Source organism: Mus musculus, chromosome 12 (assembly GCF_000001635.26).
Source record: "Mus musculus strain C57BL/6J chromosome 12, GRCm38.p6 C57BL/6J".
NCBI classification, from domain to species: Eukaryota; Metazoa; Chordata; class Mammalia; order Rodentia; family Muridae; genus Mus; species Mus musculus.
Window position 1 is genome coordinate 24,018,851 of NC_000078.6, and position 13,313 is coordinate 24,032,163.

The 13,313-nt window shown below is 48.1% G+C and overlaps 1 protein-coding gene across 2 annotated transcripts in view; it reads right to left on the reverse strand.

Annotated features, from left to right (window-relative positions):
* Gm5954 (predicted gene 5954) overlaps positions 1–13,313 on the reverse strand; it is a 30,844-nt gene that overhangs the window by 6,583 nt on the left and 10,948 nt on the right. Inside the window, exon 1 of one of the 2 annotated variants that reach the window (XM_017315315.1) lies at positions 718–1,016. The exons of the other annotated variant lie outside the window; for it this stretch is intronic. The gene's annotated coding sequence lies outside the window, so the exon portion shown is untranslated. Of the gene's footprint in view, positions 1–717; positions 1,017–13,313 lie in introns of those variants that run through there. 2 annotated transcript variants of the gene reach the window in all.

Genomic DNA, 13,313 nt, shown 5'->3' on the forward strand with positions numbered 1-13,313 from the left:
GAGTTCAAGGTCATCTATTACTATATAGAAAGTTCATGGCCAGCCTGAGCTACATGAGACCTTGTCTAACAAAGTTATATTAAAAGAGAGAGAACAGGAAGGCCAGTAGTGGTGCATGCCTTTAACCCCAGCATTCAGTGACAGTGAAGACAGATAGGAGTTCAAGGAAGGCTACCCTGGGCTACAGAGCAAGTTCTAGGATAGCCAGGACTACACAGAGAAACACTGTCTCTCTCTCAAAGACATACACACCAACATACCCACAGGGGGGTGAGAGAGAGAGAGAGAGAGAGAGAGAGAGAGAGAGAGAGAGAAGCCAAGAAACAGAGAGAGATCTACAAATGGAAGAAGATTATGTACAAGGGCATGTGGTGATTGATGCCATCTGTGAGAAGAAGTCCAATGGGTTTGTGAGTGGAGGCCTCCTGTGGAAGAACTTACTGGAAAGGAAAAGTTGAAGTGGGGAATTGGCTGAATGGAGAGGTACCTTGTAGGACTTTTTGTCGTGTTTTCCTTTGTAATTTTATTTGTTAGTTTGTTTTCTGAGATTAGGTCTCATGTAGCTAGAAAGGAGTGATGACACTATGTTCTTCTCAAATCAGTTTATTCAGGAACCTTTCAACAAGCATGCATGACTCTCTCTCTCTCCAGGAATAGTCTCTTGTGTATCTCTCCACCCCCAATCGCAATCCCTTATATAACCCCTCAACCACGCACCATCAGCCCAGTCCACGTAACAGCAGTCCTTTGTCCAGAATCATTACTCGTCATATGGTCTGATCTTGCATCATGGTGCACATGCGCAGTTCTCACGATGGTCGTGGCTTATTTTCAGGTGTATGAGGAAGTCAGGTGCAAGTCATAAGACTTGGCTGCCATCTCGGGTGCCATCTTGGGACTGCTGTCACACCCACTCCACACATCTCCCTCTTCTTTACTTATTGGCAGAGAGAATGTCTGTCTTACGTTGCACCCTGCGGCAATGCCCCTTACCCACCATCAGGAGACAAAAAGCATTGGTTTGATCCCTGTCTTAGGTTGGTGACATGCCCAGGGAGTCTTACCCGTCATTGACTACTTCTCTAGCATGCCAAGCCACACATGAGGAGATTGTCCTGTTTTCGCTGCCGCAAAAGCCTGTATCATCAAAGCTTGTTCTCTGCACTGACGACTCTGCATGCGGCAGGTGCACCAGAAGGCCAGGATGCTGATTAATATCAGACACAGGGCAAGTCCATCAATTCTGGCTCACTCTTTCAAGCAGGAGACAGCGGTCAGCAATCCAAAGCTTCTGCAGCACCAACGGTTAAATTATTCACAGCTGTGGCAGTTTGTAAGGGATATGGCCTCACCGGTGGCTGTGGTGGCAGAGATTGCTACAGTAATGACAATGTCTGCAGCAACGCCAAAAATCCCTCTTAGGTCCAAACAAAATCATAGCAGAAGGAGCCTGAACAGGCCAAGTTACAAAGTGAGGCATCCTAGTCACAACAGCTAAATGATATTCAGATGCATTCCAGCAATACTATCATAACAAATATCACTACTACAATTAACAACATTATTCTCATAACTACCATTATAAATATTAAACACAAAAGGAGGCCACATACAAACAGGAGTAGCCTGAAAAGAAGCATTCCTCCCTCCAGCAAATTTAAATACAGAAGTTTTAAACACATTAGAACCATTCCAATAAAAACTTGAATTGCCCCAGGCCCCTCCCGCCACCATGCTTAAGGAGGGAAGATCAGTGCAACTACCATTCACCCAACCTAACAACCATACATTAAAAGGATTACAAGCTCCTACTTGAGCTGGATTTTGATATGTCCAATTATACCTTGAAAAGGAACTATTATGGACTGTACCTATTCGGAAAAAATGAAAAATAATTCTACACTGCCCAAGGTACTTTTCTAGATTGACAGCCGGTCCAAGGTGGAAGGGAATCACAAACCCTCCTACAAAAAAGGTGCCCATCTAGGTTAGTAGGGTATAGTGCTATTGCCCTTGGATATACTGGCAGTCCACACCCCTCCAATCCAGGTAGTATTAGCTTTAGTAGATACAGCTGAACACAATCACTCATCTGTGAAATATTTTGAATCATCTGAAAACACAACAATCCCTTTAGCTAAAGCAGCATAGATTCCCGCACTGGATCTACCTCTCCATCCCATGATAAAAAAGGTAATTGTAGCGAAGCATTAGATGTAAAGAATTGAGGAAACACTTGTGCTGAATGCATCAACGGCATGGTTTTCGGGAACACAGACATAATTCCCCAATGTAGCTCTTCAGTTCTCACTAGCGGGAGCATTCCCAGCCACAGGAATATCCACGTCCTCATCGCTCTGCTTGCCCTGAATTGCTCTGGTCAGCTGCTCTGGGATCCACAGCAGTTGTTGGTGATCCTGGGGAAACACACAAACAGACCCTCTCTCCCAAACCAACACTAGGTCAGGGCCCTTCCAACAACCAGTCAAGACATACACTTGGATGGGATAATTAGTTTGAGCTGCTACAAATCTCCCTTGTACCAGCAGCATATCTTGATCCCGGGCTGGCTGGCCATTGCAAGCATTTATTGATGCTTGCTCGGCAGCAAACACAATGAAAAATGCCTTCGTGTTTAAATATTGGCCTGGTGACAATCAGGCATGAGCCAGATTCTGCCAATTGCTTGGAGTCATGCAGTAACTGTGCAGGTTCTCTAATTGCACTCTTACAAAAGCAGCGCTGACACCATAAGTACGAACCCCTTCAGCTAATCTTTGAATAATCCTCCAATCAAGCAGCTCATGATAATGACCTCCCTGTGCATCCTGAAATACAGGAAAGCACTGGGTTCCCAGTTCCCTCCAGGATTCTGAATGCAGACTACGCCGGGATCCTCTGTCAGGGGCTTACGGAGGTGGCCATGGTGGCCCTGGCCCTGAAGGTTCTACCTTCATTTTTACTTTCTCTAGACTGTCAGCTATGCTCTCCAGATTGTCCTCAGACATATCCCCATCACTAGAATTTCCTTCTGCCTCTGACTTTTGGGATCGCTCCTCTCTCACCTGATTCAGTGCCTCATTGCCCTTTTGGAGGTCTGCTCCACATCTTTTCTTATCCTCGATACAATCCTGTATTAGCTTCCACACTGGCAGCACCCCTTTAGCAAGAACTCCCTGTTCTTCTGCAAACTTCAAGTTCTTCCCTAACTTCTCCCACCTGAGCCCTGTAAGAAGTCCTGATACGGAGAACCAAGGAGCGACCTGATCCACTACTTTTAAAAAGTTCTCCAGGGCCTCCTTTTTCAGCCCTATTCCTTTCACTTTCAGAAAGTCCTTAAGGGCTTGGCGAACTGTTTGACCTGAGGTTGCTTGGTGCAACTTGTCCCAAAACCGGGGACCTTAACTTGTCCCAAAACCAGGAACCTTATAGTCTCAATCCAAGAACTTAAATTGTCCCACTTACCCAGGAACCTTATAGTCTCAATCCTAGAACTTAAATTGTCCCACTTACCCAGGAACCTTACCAGCTAGCTGCCCTGACTGTGATGAGTTCTGAACGTCCCAGTACGAGCTACCGTTTGTCGCCTCCGATTCCGACCAGCAAAAAGTAGCGACTACACTACTTTCTTCTCAAAGCAGTTTATTCAGGAACCTTTCAACATGCATGCATGAATCTCTCTCCAGGAATAGTCTCTTGTGTATCTCTCTGCCCCCAATCGAAATCCCTTATATAACCCCTCAACCATGCCCCATCAGCCCAGTCCATGTAACAGCAGTCCATTGGCCAGAATCATCACTCATCATATGGTCCGATCTTGCATCATGGTGTATATGCACAGTTCTCACGATGGTTATGGCTTATTTTCAGGCGTATGAGGAAGTCAGGTACAAGTCATAAGACTTGGCTGCAGTCCCGGGTGCCATCTTGGGACTGCTGCCACATCTGCTCCCCACAGTAACTCATCCTGGCTTCAAACTTACTACGTAGCTGAGGACAACCTGCACCCTTGCCTTCCTGCCTCCCCTGTCTAGCAGTCACAGGTGTGAGTCACAAAGCCTGGCTCTTTTGCAGGTTTTGTTTTGTTTTGTTTTTTTGTTGTTTTGTTTTTCGAGACAGGGTTTCTCTGTATAGCCCTGGCTGTCCTGAAACTCACTTTGTAGACCAGGCTGGTCTCAAACCCAGAAATCCCCCTGACTCTGCCTCCCTAGTGCTGTGATTAAACGTCATTTGCAGTTTTAAGATGTCGAAATGTGTCCATGTGTTCTTTTCCTTTTTTCTCTTTCAAAGCTTTAAGAATATTTATTTATATAGTAGGTTACAAATGTTTTCCTTGTTATATAATACATTCTGAGGTTGCCTGGTACCTGTAGAGGCCTGAGTAGTATGTCAGATCCCTGGAACTGGAGTTACAGAAGTTGTGAGCCACCATGTGGGTGTAGGGAACAGGACTGAACGGGGGTCCTCTGCAAGAACAGCAAGAGCCCTCTCTCCAGGATCCCATTCTCCTTAGGTTTTATTTTCTACTCAAAGAAGAAGGATCCCCAAATCATACTCTAAGAATTGGTGGTGGCATGTCTAACAACCTCTGAGTTGATAGAACACTATAAGTTAAGGCCTGCCTGAGGTGGCTTCAGGAACAAGAAATAGAGACAGAGCCTTGGCTCTGGGGACAATCCAGGAATATCGATGGAAAAGGAAGGGAGGAAAGAGGGGAGGAGGAAGGAAGAAAAGAAGGAGGGAAGGAAGGAAGAAATGAGGGAGAGGGAAAAGGAGGGGAGGGGAGGGAGAAGGGAACTGGAGTACCTTGAGGAAGGGACAATGAGTTGAGCCCAGGAGGTGGCTACTAGGATGTTACAATCAGAGGCAGGCACTCTTGAGGCCCTCAGACAGGAGACAAAACTGTGAAACAAGGTGAGCAGGGGACCCCAGAAAAGAGGGCAGAGTTTGGGGTGGTAGCGGGTAAAAGGTAGAGAAGCCAGGTTGGACCAAGATGGTTGGTGTGGGGTCCCCTGCTCAAATACTAGTATTGGAGAGAAAAAAACCAAGACCCAATGAAGCCATGTAGCTCCAAGGCCCTCACCATTGAACTATTCACACAGGGAGACTTACAACGTGTCTCTAGCCTGAGGTCCAGTTAGAAATGTCACCCATCAGATACATCTTGCTAACCAGAAAACTGACCATCAGAGAGCTGCAGAACCTCTCCTATGTGAGCCAGGATCTGACTCAAGGATACCCAGCTTTGGGATTGTGCTGGTATGACAGTCCCAGAGAGGGCAATGTGGAAACAGCTGCATTGCCACCATAGCTAGACCTGTGCTTGTGGCTCCTCTTTATGATCAACAGCCCTGCACCCCACAGTCTTGCCACAGACCCTTGTTTTCCAGGTCATGCACGCAGCATCCACTCACCTCACTGAACACACATCACTGCTGTGTCTGTGATTTATCATCTAACAGATGCTACTAGAATGCCAAACTCCTTGTACCTGCTCTGCAGATATCTACCAGGAGGAGGCTGCAGTGCAGACAGCCTTGGAGCTGTTGGAGGAGAGGCATCGTTTCCCTTATTTCCCACTCCCTTCCCAATGGCTTGAAGATCTGCTCCTTATCAAATATTTCAGAGGTGGGAGCTTCAGAACACAGGGCTGTGCCTCTGCCCAGCCTTTGCCTCCTCCCTGGTATCAAGCTGCTACTTAGAATTCATGCTTTGCATTGGTTTTGGACATTCTTGCTGTTGTGGTTATAGTATACTCTCTCTCTCTCTCTCTCTCTCTCACACACACACACACACACACACACAAACACACACACACACACACACACACACACACACACACACACACACACAGATGGCCTTGTTCCCAGGATGTACTAATACTAATTTGGAGGCAGGAAGAACTTTGACATAGCTCACATCCAAACAGATCCCAAGTGACCCTCTGTGGATGCAAAGAACAAGGCGTAAGCATCAGGAGGATGGAGACCACATGGGAACCTTCAATCCATGTTTCAGGGCTACCCCTGAGGTGCTGTGTGTTCATGGGATGTAGAAAAGGGAAAAGGAAGGGTCTGATCATCAGGACCTGGTTCTGAGGACCAATGGCTTGAAGATCTGCTCCTGCATGCAATGTAATTCAAAGAAAGGGTGGTGACAATAGGAATGTGTCTGGCCATCTTAAGCTACTGGGACCAATGGCATAATCAAGATAAGGAGGAAGAGAGGGTAGGATTGACCCTTTTCGGAAACTCCAGTAAAGAAGGGCTCTATGTAAAGAAGCCTTAGTCTGGAGGACTCCCACCCTGCCATGTTCCACTACACCCAGATGGGAAAACACACCTTTACAATGCTAAGTTCTGCTGAGACTCTTGAATATCCAGCAGCTAGCCCTGAGCCATAGGAACTCTCAGCCAGTGCAGTCAGTGACAGTGACCCCTATTCCCCGCCAAAGGGGACAAGGATTCAGTACAGACGCTTGGGACAGAGGACCAACAGTCATAGAGCAAGCTAGCCAAATAACCCTCCAAGAAGGACAAGAAAGCAGGCTCCCAGCATCAGAAAGCCCCCTACCCCGACATTAGCCTCTTTCTTGACAGATACACCCAGTCACCTGGGAGAGTGCATCACCAGAGAAGCCCATACTTGAGCAGGCAGTCAGGACCTGCTCCAGTGTTTTCCAGTCTCTTGGGTTCTTGAAGTATAGATGCTTGAGTCATGCTGGATTGTAGTCACTACTCTCGAGTGGCCTGTGCTACAAATGCACATTCCTAGGCAGGAGAACTAGGTGCTCTGGCCAAGAAGATGGAATTTAGAGTAAAAACTGAAGGCCCAGAGGGTATGTTGGAAGATGATAGAGCCTCCAGTGAGTGGTAAGCCGTCTCACATGCCTCAGCTAGTAAAGGAAAATGAGATTTTGTAACTTGTGATTCATGTAAAAGAGTTGTCTAGGAGCCCAGATGCCAGGGTAGGGCTCTTGATTGTAAAGATGAAAAAGAATGCAAGGACGCAGGCAAGGGTATCTTGTCTGAGTTGACACCATCTGGCCGGAACCTCCCCTCCTGTCTACTGCCCCTAGGCGCTTGGGTAAAGTAATACATCAACTGGTTGCTATGTGAACAAAGATAAGCCCCCTGCCCACAGGAACAAGGTCCTGATTCCCTTTGGCTGACATGTAATCTAACTGATAATGTTTGAATGAGCCAATCCCATACCTTTGTTGAAATTCCTCGCACCCCTATGCCTTTTTCTTTCATAAAAACCCCTAGCTCTGGAGACTCGGAGACGACTCCCCTGGCTCCTGTGTGAGGTACGTGTTGGCCCAGAGCTCTGCCAATAAAGCCTCGTGTGTATTGCAACAAGGATTCTTTCGTGTTCGTGGGTGTGCCCTATCCCTGGACTACAATGGCAGTCCCCATATCGGGGGGTCTTACATTTGGGGGCTCTTCCAGGATTTGGGAGCGCCCAGAACCCCATGAATACCCCTTGGATGTATGTCTGTGTGAATTTGGTGTGTCTGAGTGCGGTGCCACTGAATCTGTATCTCAGTTTTCCAGTTTTAGTATTCTGGCAGCTGCTGCTAAGATGTTTGTGGGTCCAGTGGTTGTGGAAGTAGAGATCCTGAGTCCAGAAGCTGCAACCCTGGGAAGAAATTCCAAGGGTGACCCTGGAGGAAGTGCCCAGGGTCAGGGACAGCCGGGTCGGCTGTCCTCTGGCAGAGTGAGGGAGATCAGGTGCTCTTTCTGCCAGAGCGGGAGTGGATGAGGAATCCCACCCCATCAGAGGTAGCGTTTGGCTGGTTGTATAGGTCCAGGCAGGGATGAGTGTGCTTGGACGTTCTGGTGTCCCTTGTCTCTGTCTTCATTTTGTCTCTGTTTCTGGTTTTTGTCATGGGACAGACTGTCTCAACCCTGTTATATTTGACTGAGGACCATTGGACGGACGTTAGGGCGAGAGGACGAAATCTATCAGTAAGAGTTAAAAAGAAACCTTGGCAGACTTACTGTACCTCGGAATGGCCCACTTTTGGGGTGGCTTGGCCTCCTAAAGGAACATTTGATCTCCCTACCATTAGGGCCGTAAAGGCTATTGTTTTTCAGGAAGGACCAGGATCGCACCCAGACCAGCAACCGTACATCACAGTGTGGGAAGATTTAGCGCAATTTCCGCCCTGCATGGGTTCGTCCATTTCTCCCACCCCTATGTCCAGGTACCAAGGTTTTGATGGTCCGAGAGAATGCTGAGAAGGAGAAATCAAAACTACTACCTGGAGAAGCCAGCAAAAATTCTACTCCGCCGCAGCCAGCAGCCTTTTCTAAAATCTACCTGGAAATAGAGTGGCCCCCTGAATGGTCTGACTCTCTACCACCACCTTATCCCCCGGTTCTCCAACCTGTACCCCAACCCTCAGCTCTCATGGCTCCACCTTCAGTTCTAGGGATCGGGGAGGGAGGTCCCTCAGCAGGAACAAGAAGCCGGCAGAGAGCCCACAGCGAGGGGCCAGCCGATTCTACAGTGGCACTTCCCCTTAGGGCTGTTGGAGCTCCCCCTGCCAGACAGAACGATCTACAGCTTCTGCAATACTGGCCCTTTTCTTTCTCTGATCTCTATAACTGGAAAGTAAACCACCCCCCTTTCTCAGAAAATCCTACAGGGCTTAAAGGGTTGATAAATTCTCTGATGTACTCACTCCAGCCCACCTGGGATGATTGCCAACAGCTCCTACAAACCCTGTTCACCACCAAGGAGAGAGAAAGAATTCTCCTCGAGGCACGGAAGAACGTCCGAGATGGGACCGGTCGGCCGGTCCAGACCCCAGTCGAGATAGATGAAGGATTTCCTTTGACTCATCCTCAGTGGGATTATAACACAGCACAAGGTAGGGAACGGCTGTCCAATTACCGACGGGCACTAGTTGCGGGTCTCAGAGGGGCCGCTCATAGGCCCACAAATTTGGCTAAGGTAAGATAAGTTATCCAGGGGCTAACTGAGCCTCCCTCAGTTTTTTTAGAGAGACTCATGGAGGCTTATAAGAGGTATTGACCCTACATCAGAGGGACAGTGGGCTTCAGTGATTATGGCCTACATAGGGCAGTCAGCTCCTGATATTAGAAGGAAGCTGCAGCGGATTGAAGGATTGCAAGATTATACTATAAGGGACGTGGCTAGAGAGGCTGAGAAGGTGTATCACAAGAGAGAAACAGAGGAGGAAAAGTTAGAAAGAGAAAAGAAAGAGAGGAGAGAAGATGAAGAAAAGAGAGAAAGGAGGCAGGAGAAGGCTCTGACTCGAATTCTGGCCACAGTGGTAGATAGAGAAAGGGGTAGGACTAGACAGACAGGGGATCTGAGAGATGAAAAAGGGCAGGGGCCAAGGAGACCCAGAAGAGACCAACCGTGCCTAGAAATAGATGAGTGTGCATACTGCAAGGAGAAAGGCCACTGGGCCAGTAAGTGTCCTAAAAAGAAGCAAGGGACACAAGTATTGTCTCTTGGAGAAGGTGAAGACTAGGGGAGATGAAGCTCGGCCCCCCTCCCCGAGCCTAGGGTAACCCTAGAAGTGGAGGGGTCCCCTATAATTTTCTGGTTGATACAGGTGAAGAATTTTCAGTGCTTCAGACCCCGTTAGGCAAATTAAGAAAAAAATGAGAGAACCTTAGTAATTGGGGCCAAAGGACAAAAGTCATGCCCATGGACTATGACCGAGACAGTAGACCTAGGATGGAATCAGGTGACTCACTCATTCCTGGTCATTCCAGAGTGCACTATGCCCCTGCTAGGAAGAGACTTATTAACCAAATTAAAGGCACAAATAATCTTTGCCCCTCCAGGGCCGATAGTATCGTGGAGAATAGAACAGCCTCAGACTTTAGCACTGTCTCTGCATTGGGAGAAGAATACCGGATATATCAAAATGAGTCAACCCCCCCTGAGGGGCTACAGGACTGGCTTGATCAATTTCCTCAGGCATGGGCGAAGACGGGAGGAATGGGTGTAGCAAGACAAGTTCCCCCAGTTGTGATCGAGCCCAAGTCAGGAGCCACTCCCATTGGTGTTCTGCAGTACCCTATGAGCAAAGAAGCACGAGAGGATATACGTCCTCATATCACCAGATTACTTCAGCAGGGAATCCTAGTTCCCTGCAAATCCCCTTGGAATACTCCTCTGCTCTCAGTAAAGAAGTCAGGAACAAACGACTACCACCCAGTCTGAGACCTTAGAGAAGTAAACAAATGAGTACAAGACATCCACCCCACGGTGCCCAACCCTTATAGCCTGCTTAGCACATTGACGCCTGAGCGAACGTGGTACACTGTTTTAGATCTTAAAGATGCATTCTTCTGTCTAAGATTGCATTCCAATAGCCAGCCACTGTTCACCTTTGAGTGGAGAGATCCAGAGAGCGGAAGGACGGGACAGCCCACCTGGATGAGGCTGCCTCAAGGGTTCAAAAATTCACCCACCCTTTTTGATGAAGCCTTACACCAGGACTTGGCCTCTTTTCGAGTTAATAATCCACAAGTGACTCTGGTACAATATATTGATGACCTTTTGCTAGCTGCAGGGACACACAAAGAGTGCGAACTGGGAACTCGGAATCTCCTTGTCGAGTTAGGTGAGTTGGGATAATGAGCCTCAGCTAAGAAGGTGCAGTTATGCAGGACCCAGGTGAACTATCTTGGATACATCCTGAAAGATGGACATCGATGGCTGACTGATGCCAGAAAACAAACAGTGGTGCAGATTCTGACTCCAACCACTCCCTGTCAGGTAAGAGAGTTCCTGGGAACAGCAGGATTCTGCAGACTGTGGGTACCAGGATTTGCCACCCTCGCAGCCACTTTGTACCCCCTAACGAAAGTAAAAGGGGAATTTACTTGGACCCAAGACCATCAGTCAGCTTTTGAAACTCTGAAAAAGGCTTTGCTTCAGGCCCCGGCCCTAGCAATGCCAGATTTAAATAAGCCGTTCACCCTATACATTAATGAGAGGAACGGACTAGCCCAAGGAGTACTCACTCAGACTCTGGGACCCTGGAAGCGTCCCGTTGCTTATCTATCAAAGAAACTGGACTCTGTGGCTAGCGGATGGCCTTCTTGCCTGCATGCAATAGCAGCTACAGTGGTGATGGTAAAGGATACTGATAAATTAATCATGGGCCAAAATATCACTGTGGTGGTTCTGCACTCCCTTGAGAGCATTATCAGGAAGCTGCCAGACCGCTGGATGACCAATGCTCGAATGACTCACTACCAGAGCTTGCTCCTCACTGAGAGAGTGACTTTTGCCTCCTACCATCCTCAATCCCGTCACTTTATTACCCAAAATTGATGAGACTCCAGTGCACAACTGTGAAGAAATATTGGCGGAAGAAATTGGAACTCGACCAGACCTCACAGATCAGCCGTGGCAGGGAGCAGCAACCTGGTTCGCCAACGGGACTAGCTTCATGGTAGAAGGTAAGCAAAGGGCAGGAGCAGCGGTAGTGGATGGAAAATCTGTTACACGGTCCAGCAGTTTTCCTGAAGGAATGTCAGCCCAAAAAGCTGAACTTATCCCTCTAACACAAGCTTTGAGACTGGCAGAGGGCAAGGCTATCAACATCTACATGGATAGCCGATATGCTTTTGCCACGGCTCATGTCCATGGGGCAATCTACAGACAGTGTGGCCTGTTAACCTCTGCAGGGAGAGACATTAAAAACAGAGAAGAGATTCTCAGCCTGCTAGAGGCTGTCCACCTGCCTCTCAAGGTGGCGATCATCCACTGCCCAGGACATCAAAAAGGAAATGGACCAATAGAGAGAGGAAACCAGATGGCAGACCAACTGGCTAAGGAGGCGGCCCAGGGCCAATGACTTTGGTGATCAAAAACGGCTCCAGATGGTTGAAGGGAGGACTGAGAAAAGAGTTCTCACAGAAGAAGAGGGGCTAAAATATTTAGCCTACATTCACTGCCTGACTCACTTAGGAGCTAAAAAGATGATAAAGCTGGTCAGTAGGTCTCCTTATAACATCCCTGGACTACAACAGGCTGCAGAGGGCTTAGTGAGAAACTGTCGAGCCTGCACACTCACCAATGCCGGATCCAGTAGGCCTAAGAGGAGATAGACCGGGGACCTACCGGGAAGTAGACATTACAGAGGTAAAGCCAGCCCGATATGGAAATAAATATCTGTTAGTCTTTATAGATACCTTTTCAGGGTGGGTTGAAGCATTCCCCACCAAGTAAGAAACAGCTACCGTAGTAGCCAAGAAGATACTTGAAGAAATTCTTCCTCGCTTCGGAGTACCCAAGGTAATCGGGTCAGACAATGGGCCTGCCTTCGTCTCTCAGGTAAGCCAGGGATTGGCCAGACAACTGGGGACAAGTTGGAAATTACATTGTGCTTTCAGACCCCAAAGTTCAAGATAGGTAGAAAGGATAAATAGAACTCTAAAAGAGACCTTGAGCAAATTAGCATTTGAATCTGGCGGGAATGATTGGACAGCCCTTCTCCCTTGTGCTTTATTCCAGGTCCAGAACACCCCTGAACCCTAGGTCTAACACCTTTTGAAGTATTATATGGGGCGCCCCCACCCATCTATATGACTGTAGAAAGTAAGACTTGCCCAGACATTTCCTTTGTCCCTTCTACTTGCCTTTTAGTCCGTCTCAAGGCTCTTGAAACGGTGAGGAAAGAAGTCTAGGAACAATTAAAAGAAACCTATGTTGCTGGTGATACTCAGGTGCCAGTTTGAAGTGGGAGAGGCTGTCCTGGTGAGGAGACATCGAGCGGGGAACCTCGAGCCACGGTGGAAAGGACCCTACCTGGTACTGCTGACAACACCCACTGCCGTTAAAGTAGAAGGAATCCCCGCCTGGGTTCATGCATCCCACATCAAGAAGGTTCCCCCAAGGCTGATCCAGATGAGTGGACCCTGGAAAGGACTACTAATCCTCTTAAGCTGTGCCTGCTGTGCAGGGGCAAACCCGCCAGACTTTAACACTCACACTCCAATTCAGCAGACTTGGCAGGTGCTTGGTGAAGAGGGAAACATTGTGTGGGCGACCACCGCAGTGCATCCCCCTTGGACTTGGTGGCCTGATCTCACACCTGACATCTGTAAGTTAGTGGCAGGATCTCTTACCTGGGACCTCCCCAATCATACAGATCTTAATGACCCACCCCCTGAAGAACGGTGTGTCCCGAGTGGGATGGGAGCACGTATGGGTATTCGGGGCATTTCTACCGAGCTTTGACAGGAGTGTGGAGGGACATCAAGGTTTTTTTTTGTGGTAAATGGGGATGTGAAACAACAGGACATGCCTATTGG